This window comes from Dreissena polymorpha, chromosome 11 (genome assembly GCF_020536995.1).
Source record: "Dreissena polymorpha isolate Duluth1 chromosome 11, UMN_Dpol_1.0, whole genome shotgun sequence".
NCBI lineage: Eukaryota > Metazoa > Mollusca > Bivalvia > Myida > Dreissenidae > Dreissena > Dreissena polymorpha.
Window position 1 is genome coordinate 51,242,941 of NC_068365.1, and position 13,891 is coordinate 51,256,831.

Consider the following 13,891-nt stretch of genomic DNA (forward strand, 5'->3'; position numbering starts at 1 on the left):
GTAGCAAAGAACATGCATGTCAAAGTGCTTGGTTAACCCGAGTTGCAAAGAAAACGTATTGAAATGACTAAACAACATATTGTGCGCATAATGCTTATATTTGAAGGATGAATTAAACTCTTGATGCAAACAAAACGTATAATCAATGTGCTCTTTTCATCACTGTTGAAAAGAACACGAATCAAAAGTGATTGGTAAAACAATTGCAAAGAATACGCATCATACGTGATTGGTAAACAATTATTGCAAGGAACACGCATCAAAAGTGATTCGTAAACAATTGTTGCAAAGAACACGTATCAAACGTGAACGGTAAATAATTGTTGCAAGGATAACGCATCAAACGTGATTGGTAAACCATTATTGCAAGGAACACGCATCAAACGTGATTGGTATACAATTGTTGCAAAGAACACGCATCAAACGTGATTGGTAAACAATTGTTGCAAAGGAAACGCATCAAAAGTGATTGGTAAACAATTGTTGCAAGGGACACGCATCAAACGTGATTGGTAAACACTTGTTGCAAGGAACACGCATTAAACGTGATTGGTAAACACGTGTTGCAAGGAACACGCATCAAAACTGATTGGTAAACACTTGCTGCAAGGAACACGCTTCAAAAGTGATTGGTATTAAACAATTGCTTCAAAAACATGTGTTTTCAGAGTTCTTATTGTAAAGGATATTCAAAGTTTTATTTCAACTCTTATTGCAAATTATATTTTAACGTACCTTTTTAATATTTGTTGCTACAAACACATGTGCCCATTGGTGTGATTAATACGTATATTCAAGAGCTAAATTGACTCTGTTGCAAAGGACCGTGTGCTAGTTTAACCGTTTGGTGCATCGAATTTTAAATGTATTACACCAATGACAATTTGCATCACTTCCATGTAGTTTACCAATTGACCTGTTATTTAAAGTCATTTGATTACTCCAGACGGTATAATTTCATTGGTGCATTAAAAGCATATAGTTAACAATTGCATATGCTGTCAGTCATTTAAACAGGGAGCTATGTTGACGACTTTAACAACGAATAGTGCAATAACAACAGTACGTTCAATTAAGAAATATATATTTGTATACTTAGGTAGTTTATGATTTTCAAGAACAACTAAGATGTTGCCATGTCGAAAAAAGAGCAACATACGCAACATGAAGAACATCATTGTAATAGTATCATACAGCAATGTAATCGTATTAGAGATACTTTATCTAAAAAAAATTTTTTCCTGATTTTCTTTTAATAATAATCAGACATTTTGGAGTTTAAAAGTGACAAAGAAAACCGTAGCTACAGAACCTAAGCGTTCGATTTTGAAACGTAACCTTATTAACAGGAACCTCGTCTGAAATATATTTCTTCCGAGCTTTCTCATTTATTACACAAAATCTTGTTTGGACGTACAAGCGACAATTAAATCAAACCCGTGACTAAATCAGAAAGTAAAATACCAATTTACACGCAATAAATCAGACCTAAACACACAGCATCATAAAGATGCGTTATTTTAGACTTCGCTTTATTATGTGTTACATTTAAAGTCGAAATATCACAGGCCGTCGAGATATCACTGACAGTTAAAATATCAATTACAGTGGAAATATCACTGACAGTCAAAATATCAATTGCTGTGAAAATATCACTGACAGTCGAAATATCACAGGTAGGCGAAATATCACTGACAGTCGAGAAATCACTGGCAGTCGAAATTTCACTGAAAGTCGAAATATCACTGAATGTCGAAATATCAATGGCAGTCGAAATATCACTAAATGACGAAATATCACTGGCAGGCGAAATATCACTGAAAGTCGAAATATAAATGACAATCGAAATATCACTGGCATTCGAAACTTCACTAAAATCGAAATATCACTGAATGTCGAAATATCACTGAAAGTCGAAATATCACTAAATGTCGAAATTTCACCGAAAGTCGAAATATCACTAACTGTCGAAATATCTCTGGCAGTCTAAATATCACTGCAAGTCGAAATACCACTGGCAGTCGAAATATCACTTGCAGTCCGAATTTCACTGAAAGTCGAAATATCAATGGCTGTCGAAATATCACTGGAAGTCGAAATATCACTGAAAGTCGAAATATCACTGGCAGTCAAAATTTCACTGAAAGCCGACATTTCACTGAAAGTAGAAATTTCACTGAAAGTCGAAATATCACTGGCAGTTGAGAAATCACTGGCAGTCGAAATATCACTGAATAGTCGAAATATCACTGAAAGTCGAAATATCACTGGCAGTCAAAATATCACTGACAGTTGAAATATCACTGGCAGTCGAGGTCATGCTTGTTCTTTATAAAACTGCTTAACATGTTACACAAATATTCATGGTCTTCCATAAACTGAGCATGATATAACAAATTTATAAATATTGCATAACGATGATCAAAATATGACGATATATGATGGTAAGCTCCTAAACCCTTTGATAAAAGACAAGATGAAGTTAAAACTTGTTTAGGCTTTATTTAATGTGTCTCAAATAGTTACAATTCTGTTGTTCCGGTTTGCATCAAACAATTCATTAGTTTAAGTGTTATTACATTGAAATCTAATTGCTATTTTAATTGAATTGTTTTTTAGTGTTTTTAATTTAATTGTAATACTATGATTTCAAATTTTAAATATATATATATATAGAGAGAATCTGGCACGAGTTGTCATATCATACCATATTTTATTAAACGAGTTCAGGAATTTTGTTAGTAAGCGAGCCTTTGGCGCGCTTACTAACGAATTTCCTGGACGAGTTTAATATAATATGGTATGTAATGACAACGAATGTCAGATCTTTTTTATCACATGCTTTTTAATGAGCAAATTAAATAAATATTTATGCAAACATAATGATAAATCCCTAAAGTTTTTTTTACATTTTGTGACGTCATTTGACGTTGCAACGTCATTTCAGCAAAATAACAAAGTGCGATTGGTCAATCGAACGAAAACTAAGCCAATGAAAACGCTTTTAAAGTATATTACACATGTGTAAGATATAGAGAATACTAGGTTAGCGTTGAATACAGAGAAGTTTATGTTGCGAGGCTTAGAACGCCGGGAGCGCGAGCCTTGGCGAGCGCTTTCGGTGTTCGAGCCGAGCAACATAAACTCCTCTGTATTTAACTGAAACCTAGTATTCTATTTATCCCATTTTTTTCAACGTGACATTTAAAATAAATAGATCTAATAACCGTAACAATAATTTTAATGCATGTGCGTAAAGTGTCGTCCCAGATTAGCCTGTGCAGTCCGTACTGGCTAATCAGGGACGACACTTTCCGCTTTTATGATATTTTCTGTTAAAAGAAAGTCTCTTCTTAGCAAAAATCAATATCGCCTAAATCAATATTTATTTATTTCAGAAAAAAGAAATTCTCAGCTAAAAATTATTTTTTTTTTACCCCAGGATAATTAACATGTTTGTAATTATAAGCGACCTTTATCTCCGATCAAAGTGACAACCTATCTATCGCTACGACGTCATAGATGGTTACATTGTCGCTACGACGCCTTATCTGGTAATATAAGCGCTAAGAAAAACAGATGGTTGGGGTAAAATTATTATGAACATAGGTCGAATAAATACAGTTGGTGTAGGGTGTATAGAAAAGCAAAATAACAAAGTGCGATTGGTCAATCGAACGAAAACTAAGCCAATGAAAACGCTTTTAAAGTATATTACACATGTGTAAGATATAGAGAATACTAGGTTAGCGTTGAATACAGAGAAGTTTATGTTGCGAGGCTTAGAACGCCGGGAGCGCGAGCCTTGGCGAGCGCTTTCGGTTTTCGAGCCGAGCAACATAAACTCCTCTGTATTTAACTGAAACCTAGTATTCTATTTATCCCATTTTTTTCAACGTGACATTTAAAATAAATAGATCTAATAACCGTAACAATAATTTTAAGTTATTCTTAAAAGTGCTTAAAATCTAACGAATGCAACCATGCGTAGTGATATACAATGTATTTGTTCTGGTACGCAAAATAGTCTTTAAAAAAATCACACAAAAACTTACAACGAGAAAAAACATCACCATAATATGCCTCGATTCAATTTTACGCAGCATGCACATTTTAATACACTACGACCGCGAAAGGAGGATCTTATTAATTTTTTTTTCGAAAGAAAATGATCAAAATCAAATAAGGCGGCGATTGCTCCTGACAAAATGATGTCGATGCCAACTTACACACAGAGTCGTTCTAAACATAAATTATCAAAAAAAAACTACTCGCCTTATTTGTTCGTGGACGCTGCAGATTTTGATGGCGTCTTGATCTAGCCTTCACATCCTTTAGTTTGCGATCCAAACACAAGATAATCCGTAAAAATAATATAAAGTTTTGAAACACTTATTGCAAACGGGTTATTCTTACTGAATAGACTTTCTTTGATAAAATCACAAAGTTTATTCATCAAAGAAAATACCCTTACATTTACTTACTTCCAAAAGCAAAACGAATAGACTACATAACCAAAATACACACCATCCGTGTAGTCCGTGCACGCGACAGGTATATCCCACAGTGTTGGAGACAGGCTAGTATATTTCATAAGGTGTTATACCGTCAATGTCTCGGTGAAAATGGGATAAAAAAATATTCGTAATGGTAATATTACATGGGAAACACGGTATGGCATGCGATAAACTTTAATGTTAAATAAAAATAATCTGGGGTACATGTGGGGTTTGAAGCTAGAACCTATTTGGGTCCTTACTGCTTGAAATTGAACGTCACAAGGCGGTGCCACAGTTTTATTCATTGTATGGGAGCCGTGCTCTGTGAAAAGAGGGTTTAATGCATGTGCGTAAAGTGTCGTCCCAGATTAGCCTGTGCAGTCCGTACTGGCTTATCAGGGACGACACTTTCCGCTTTTATGATATTTTCTGTTAAAAGAAAGTCTCTTCTTAGCAAAAATCTAGTTTAGGCGGAAAGTATCGTCCCTGATTAGCCTGTCCCGACTGCTCAGCTATTAGCTATTAGTAGTGGACGGTTTTGTTTTTGCTCAAATGCGCCAACAACAAATATGATCTCCTACGAATGAAGGCTTATTAAATAAATGCAATTACTGGCATAATTACGATATAGTGTTGGGTCTATTTTTGATCGCTCACAGAGAGACGATTAAGAACGACACAATTCGAATCCGTATAATATTTTTGTGACGATGTCTGTTAACCCACCCTTAGTGTTATCAAATAATTAGGGTGGTGACTTATATTTACATGCGGTTCTGTAAATATGAAACAGAGTATAAGAGCATTATTGTACATTTTCAAATATTGCAATAGGTGCTCATCTTCAAACATCAGACACAAACAAATAAACAAATAAACCAGAAACATACATCGCGTTTTTGCAGTATTGTATGTAAACAGAACGATATGCGGCACACCAGTTGAGAATGGCTGAGGTCCATATACTATTGGGGGCTGCCTGGCTGGTCACTATTCTGCCATTTGGCCTGAAGTGAGGTTTTCTAATTCTTAAATAGTTACACTTATATGAATATAATAGTCAAAGCGCACGTTTCTCGATATATAGTATAATTAGGATGAGACAAAATCTTTATCATCAACTGTAATATTGACAAAACGAAAAAGGCCTATCGCCAATATTGATAGCTGATCTATATAAGAACTTGCTTTGCTGTAAATATCAAAGAAACCTTTGAAGGGAGATGTGTAGATAGTTTTATCAAAATAATTATATAGAATCCTTAATATTTCGATAAAGAATCTGTATAAAGTTAATGAGCTGTCAAAAATAAAGAAAAACATGCTTTGAGACTACATATGCGAGTTTGACAAAGTTCCAGAATTCTTTAACTATACACGTAATAAAGTTTCATTGCATACCATACATTAGAAATGTGTATGAACTCGCTGCAATCTGGGTTTGGAGTGCTACCAGCTGCGAACGCAGGTCAATTTGCAATTCCTATTAATGTTTTACAAAACCATAACTTTGCAATATATTATATATTGAATGGTATATTCTGATATATCATTATGTTTGTAATGTTACTAAAAACTTTTAAGTTGTACAAGTTATGTTTTTATATTTGTTTGGTAACTTCGTTTAGTTATTGTCGCTATATTGTCTCTTTGTTAAATCATGTATTTTGAAGGCTTGCTCGCATAACAACTCGTAATAAACTGTTCATTTCAAATTAGCAATACGCAGTCAATGGTAGCAATAATGGTCACAGTGCGTGTAAAATACATCGACAACAACTGTATGAAACCACCTTGAACTTCCTCAAGATAACACGACCATTAATAAAACAAATTAGTAGAGAGTCACAACGTTAAACGAAATGTTTTAAAGGAGAACTAAACGCATATTTTCGCATTTACTTCATGGCGTATCATTAGAAGTGGTAAGTATTTTATCTAATCTTGACATCAAAGCCATGTTTACGTTTTGATCTAGCGTGTAAGAAAGGCTACATACTCTAACATCTTTGTTTGTCGAGGTCAAACATTCGACATTTAAAGAGACACTTAGTGATAAGGTAGAATTCTGAAAATGCTGTTGATATTAAAAGGGTTGCAATACTGTTTCGTGTTCATGAACCGGACTAAAAACATGAAGATAATTGTGTTGGATTGAGTTGCAAACAGGCTAGCAGATAGAAATTTTGACTTCAATGCGTGTCCGTTATCAAAATTAGTAAGATAGACCTGTTAGAGATAAAAAGGAAATACTATTAATATGTCCTCATATGTTACCGCGGTTGTCAGGTGAACGTTATAAGACTAAAATTATTTGTGTACAGACGGGAACGTGTGGACAATATGCAATTAAAATATCCACGAAAATGATGACATTTCATTTTGGGCCCTCCAAAGTGGTAGTGATACGAAATGATGTGACATTTTGATATTTCAAGCATTTTTTAATCAAATATAGAAAATGTTGTTTAACCCTGGTGTTCGAGAATTGAAAAAAATCAATATCGCCTAAATCAATATTTATTTATTTCAGAAAAAAGAAATTCTGAGCTAAAAATTCATTTTTTTTTTACCCCAGGATAATTAACATGTTTGTAATTATAAGCGACCTTTATCTCCGATCAAAGTGACAACCTATCTATCGCTACGACGTCATAGATGGATACATTGTCGCTACGACGCCTTATCTGGTAATATAAGCGCTAAGAAAAACAGATGGTTGGGGTAAAATTATTATGAACATAGGTCGGATAAATGCAGTTGGTGTAGGGTGTATAGAAAAACAATTTTAGGAACATCTTATTATTGAAACAATAAACCCGAAATTGTGAATGTGTATACTAGTACATTCATCGTATATGGCTCTGTACATTCATCGTATATGGAGAGCCAATAAATTCACGTAAAATAGTTGAACAACTCTTTACTTCCGTAAAAAATATGTCAAAAAATATGTCTACTTTATAAAGATAGTGTAAGAACCCACCTAAAATGATGAATATGAAATAAGTTTAGAATCATATCGCGTTTTACCAGTTTCACGTGCGAACAGATGAAACCTTATAATTATACCCCACATGCTAAAGCGTCCAATCGTCACGGATGAATGATTTTATCGGTCGCTCGCTCAGAATGTAGTCAAATGATCACACATACAATTTTTAATCAAAATTTTAACCTATAATTGAGATATTAAAGTTGTTAAAAGTGTTGCGCTAGAAAAGTCTTCAAGTGTTTATAGACACGTAATATATGGTTTGTGAAAGCATGGCAAAAGTATCTAAACGATATACACACTGTATAAAGAATCTTAATCCATTAACCCATTTATGCCCAGCGTCTAGAAAAAAGGACTTTGCAAACAGCGTAGACCCAGATGAGACGCCGCATGATGCGGCGTCTTATCAGGGTCTGTGCTGTTTGCTTAAAGGAATTTCTGTAATGAATATTCTAAATATAGAAATACATATACAAGACTTTCATAATTTTGGAAATAAATTGATCCAATTTAGAAGGATGGGAGAGTCCACTAGGCATAAATGGGTTAATAAGGAGGTTGAAAATCAAGCAACCAAGATGTGGAGAAGAAGAAAGATGAAAAGCATTTAAAAAAAGGCTGAATTGTGTGTTAACGGTGTTACATATGCAAATATAGGTGTTTTTTGCCAAAAGCGATGCGTGGAAATGCAGTTCATGACTACAAAAGTATATAAAGGTCTTGTGAAGTGTTTAGAGGGTGACAGTAAAAGGAAGTGAACGGACACACATGATACAACATGCTGGTAAAAGGATGAAATATATGTTGTCCAGAACAAAGAAGTATACTTATAGGGTCTGAAGAGCGCGTTTGATCGTTGTACGATGAAATACGAATTGGAGAGGAAAACAACATAAGAACCTTTACGATCATAGGCCCATACAGTCCAATTAAGTTGAATTTACCCAATACAGTAATTTAAACTTGTATTTCAAAGCACCAGACAAGTGTTGTCTTTTTATTACTTTATTAGGATGTTTAATAAAGGCAAACGTACCCGTGTATAGTATAGAGAGTGGTCATTATAACTCAGATCAAACAGCAGAAATCTAAAGCTAAAGAGAAGCTTTCGTTGCGTTGATACAAATTAAAAGACACGGCCGCGTGGCGCTATTTTGGTTAATAGTAAATTAGAGTCGAGAAGATAGATTACTTCTGGATGACAAAAGATCAAACAAGTCTTTCTCTTAACATCTGAGATATAGAACTGATACCAGGTGTTATGGGGTGTGGAATTCTTTAACATCTTAACATCGTTAAAGCTGCACAGTGCTAAGCTTTAATTGTTCTTTAAAGGTGTATAAAAGGGATATTGTTGTTGTTGTTGTTTTTAATTAAAATATAATCTAAATTTGTGTCGCTTGTGTGTTCGTAATTGGCGTCAGCTTTGTATACGACGACAACACACAATCCGCGTTTTTATCTGTACATTTTTAGCTAGTTGTTAATTAAAGTCTGTATATGTACATATCAAGCTGCTTTTTAACATTTCATGGAAATACATTAACTATGTTTATATCTTTAAGTGCGGGCTATAATGTCCACTGGTCGAAGAAATAACTGAAGAAATATGCATTCTTTATTTAGCATGAACATTATGTGTTTCTATTTATAAATACTGTACTTTTAGTCCATGCCATGCTCTCGTCTTATGGCACATTAGTTAAGGTAGACGAAACCCGCAATAATCTTAAATATATCCTCCTCCGAAAAGAAGTTTTATTTCGTAAATAAGAAACATGGCTGTCGCTTCGAATTAAAAAGGTGTCAATATTGTTAAAAATAGATTAATGAAGGGCGCGTAGATCGTAGAGACTATTACTCGAGACATTAGTTCATCCGTTATGGTCGTATTTCCTTATTGCAAAAAATGTGCAATCAGTGTCAATCAATACAGACATGGGTACTTTTGAACACCCCGATTTGACAAAGTTTGTAACAAGATGTAACCAATTTGTAACTCAACCCAAAGTGTGGAAACTGTTGGAACAATTGCACCATTGTTTATTAATTAATGTATTTCTTTGTTTTGATTTATTGGATGTGCAAATACAGACCAAAGCAAGAAAAAGGCTATTATACCGATCTTAAAGATGCAGTAGGCAAATATACCGATCTCAGAGAGGCATTAGGCAAATATACCGATCTAACAGATGCAAAAGGCAAATATACCGATCTCAAAGAAGCAATAGGCAAATATACCGATCTAAAAGATGCAATAGGCAAATATACCGATCTCAAAGATGCAATAGGCAAATATACCGATCTCAAAGAAGCAATAGGCAAATATACCGATCTAAAAGATGCAATAGGCAAATATACCGATCTAAAAAATGCAATAGGCAAATATACCGATCTCAAAGAAGCAATAGGCAAATATACCGATCTAAAAACATGCAATAGGCAAGTATACGATCTCGAAGATGTAATACGCCAATACACCAATCTAAAAGCATGCAAAAGACAAATATTCCGATCTCAAAGATGCAATAAGCAAATGTAAAGATGTGAAAATATTCAATAGGCAAATATACCGATAGAAAATCATTTAATAGGCAAATATACCGATCTCAAACATGCAATAGGCAAATATACCGATCTCAAAGATGCAATAGACAAATTACCGATCTTAAAACGTGCGATAGAAAAATTTAGCAATCGAAATGCATGCAATTGACAATTACAGCGATCTCAAAGCATACGGAAGGAAAATCGGCTTGTAAGTCAAACATAAATAGCTTTAAAGCATTGGATCCAATTTCGGACTGCAAGGCGAAAGAATCAAAGACTTATGACGGCTTCCTCAGCCTTTCCTAATCTCTTACTGTTGGCGCCAAAGTTAAACCAGTCTACGGTTCATAAACATAATGAAGATTATAGTTCTGAACTGCTATCAAACGATTATCCATTGAATCCAAAAGGCGAAGTCAATCATTGGAGTAATCACCTGTCTGGTGCTGAACGGGACATACAAAAGACTACATCAAATGCATAATAATCATACAATAAGAGATGTCCAGAAGGTTTCTTTAATGTCACTCTATCTAAATGTCATTGCATGTATTGTATGAAACCTATTTTTCATAATTGAATACACTTCTTAACACGTCTTCTACTGCAACAGTTGACCGGGAGAGAAAATACGTGTAGTGAAGATAAGCATAATATAAATAAAGATAATATTAAAATGTACAAATATATCAATATTTATATCACTTGACATTAAAAGTTCATTTCGTGGTTCACTATTTAGTAATGGTCGCAATTTATAATATATGTTTCACGTCAATGACCGATGAGTATCATTCATAAAAAAATCGTCAGGTGTAATATACGTAAGTATTATAATTATGTATTTTCTATATAAGCATAGTTCATTGCATTTAAGATACGTACGAACCATTTTAATACTAATAATAACGATTTATTGTACAAAACGGGCTGTTTAATGTTTCCATAATCTCGTTGACCTGTGAAGAGCTTTTGATTTCCTCATCAATGACCGCATACATGTTGGGTAAGCACACACTCCAAATTGCTAATCACACTCGACAAACATTTAAGCAACCTTTCCTTTATTAATACAATCTAATGACAACGAGTATAATTGACCGCAGCGACAATAAAAAGTAAATAAGAAAAAAGATCGAATTTGTCAGGAAGAAGCGATACGCCTATATGTTTTGTGTTTGAAACAAACAAATGGTTTATGTATCAGTAAGCAAGGGCTTGCCCAGGGCGTGGTAACATCCAATGAGTCCTCCTAAACGAATTAAAGTATATTGGAAGTATGGTTTGGGTAAATAGGAATGTGTTTATTTAACATTATTCTCGTTAAGACCACTTATATGGTAAAATGAGCCATTGTTCAAAACAAATTAAATCTCGATATTTCAAATTAGCCGTGAACGCTCGAACAAATTGATTGCAGCAAACATGCAACTCCTGTCCCATTATACGGTAGCGTTTAAAGCAAACAGCATTCCCTTCCTTTTTTAGAATCGCAACCAATGAATACTTAATAAATATAATGCAGTAGCATAAAATAGTTAATAACCTTTAATCCTTTTAGGCTTAAGTTCGTGTACCCCAAAGTACTAAAGATTAACATTAAATTTCCACAGCTAGTGAAATTAACAAATTGACGAATCCGCCAATTTCAATAATGATACACTTAATCCGTTTTAATCACCGGGAGGGAACGCTGCCCATTTTACGCTGTTCATTGATAAATTAGAAAACGAATGTTTGTAACCCTCTGATAGCGATCTTAATTATTAACTGAAGGTAAAAAGTGAACGGAATTTGAAAAATACAAAAATCAGATATGTCTATTTGCACGCAAGCCGACAACTCCCTCCACGTCAGTCAGGACGACACAAGCACGCTCCTATCGGGACTGTAATTCTGTTGAACATTCACTTATTTTTGTTTTTCTAAATACCCTAATGAAAGTTATATCGAATTATAGAAATTGGATACAGTCACGCTATATAGGTGATTTACTCTAAATCAGAATACGGAGTCACGGATCATTTAACCTTTTCAGTATATATCGGTAAACATTTAATGATAACATTGTTGCCTATGCGTATAAAATGAGCCATATCGGGTATTTTTAGGCTGGGTATTGAGATTTGTAAGTCCGACAAAAAACGTGCAATTCTAGTATATGCCAATCATCATATGCACCTTTTCGATTTTGCGTCTACGAATTCCTGTTGCGTTTGAAACCTGGATGAACAGAATAAAAGGGCATAACGGATGCTAATACAGTTTTATATTATCAACAATAAGATTATCGCTCACCAAATATGTATTAAATGGTTGTTTAACATGAATGTCTCGAGTATAAATGCTCAATACAGTGTTTTTTTTTTAAACGTTGTCCCGATGACACATTTCGCGAGTGCGGGAAAGATATAAGATGTATAATCTTTATGAATGAGTATGAGGTAAAGCTATACGCATGCGCAATAGTGGTAACACAACTGTGATTTCGTAAAATTCTTTATCAAAGTGCGCATATTTTCTAGCATTGAGTTTGAATAACAATCGAGGCGTATTTTCCGGTGGTGTGTATTTTTTTCGTAACGATTTCATCAATATATAATTGATGCTATAAAATATATGCGTTAAAAGGACTATTGTGCATTTATTTAAAGTGTCCATATTTGTAGTTATTCAATCGATTTGCCCATTTAAAATATATTTGCTATGAAATAACATTAAATGACAATATTAGCTATGAAATAACATTTAATCACAATATTAATAATATATATATAATAATATTATTATAATAACAATTACTATTATGATAGTAATTATTAATGATTTGAATAGTTATGATTTCGTTAACGATACGCAAAAATGAAGCGGTATCAAAATTAAGATGAAATTGAATGTAAAATGTAAAGGTAAAGGTCTTTTTTATTATAGTGAAAGGGCCAGCCAATTTGGCTTATGAGACACCTTTGCGTGTATACCATGTACCTCCCAACTCCTATCACTATGCCTGGCATAACGCTCGCGGCTCACGAGCCGGCCATATCGGAACAAGTCTCATGACAAACATCAATCCTTCGACAAACGCTCATGGGGCTCGAACCTTCCACCTCCAAATCCTGAGGCGGACGCCTTATCCACAAGGCCACGGCGATCGTGTACATAGTGCACATTCCTCAACGCAAGAATAGAGAATAAATATTTGAGGAGTTCATTAAATACTTACTTAATTGTCAAGTGAATACGCGCCCATTAACATTCTTGGTTAATCTTCTTGTAAATAATCACTAACAACAGGTGTATTATTACAGTAACATTCTTGCGGATAAAGGCAATCAAATTAGAAAATTTATTTTCTTGTTAAATATAACAATTTTGTCACATTATGCAAAAATTCAAGGAACAAACAAATTCCTCTTGACAAAAATGGCGAGCGTTCGGCTTTATTGCCAGCGAACTTCTACTCTTTCGATCATTAATAACGAGAAAACGTCACCATAATGACGGCTTTCCGTTTGTACTGGTAATAATTTCTCCGTTTTGGCAAAGTGCTGCTGACAGTTACCTTTTGTCTATTTGTAACGTATATATTTCATCACTTGAAAACCATGAACCACAGAAAGTTAATAACATAACAAACGTGAAATAAATGAGTACAAAACAGAAGCATTGTCAAATACGTTAAATGCGCAATTCAAATAAATAGACGTGGTTTCGAGTTCTGACGTAATACATACATTATCTGTGCTATGAATGGACACTATATAACGGATGTCGTATAGAGTCAAAAGTTCGAATAAAAAATTGATTATGAAAAAATACACTCTTTGAATCCTCTTTTTCAGAT

At 34.1% G+C, this 13,891-nt stretch overlaps 1 protein-coding gene across 1 annotated transcript in view; it reads left to right on the top strand.

Annotated features, from left to right (window-relative positions):
• Positions 1-13,891, top strand: part of LOC127850082 (palmitoleoyl-protein carboxylesterase notum1-like) — a 47,914-nt gene that overhangs the window by 4,423 nt on the left and 29,600 nt on the right. The gene's annotated exons all lie outside the window — the stretch shown is intronic.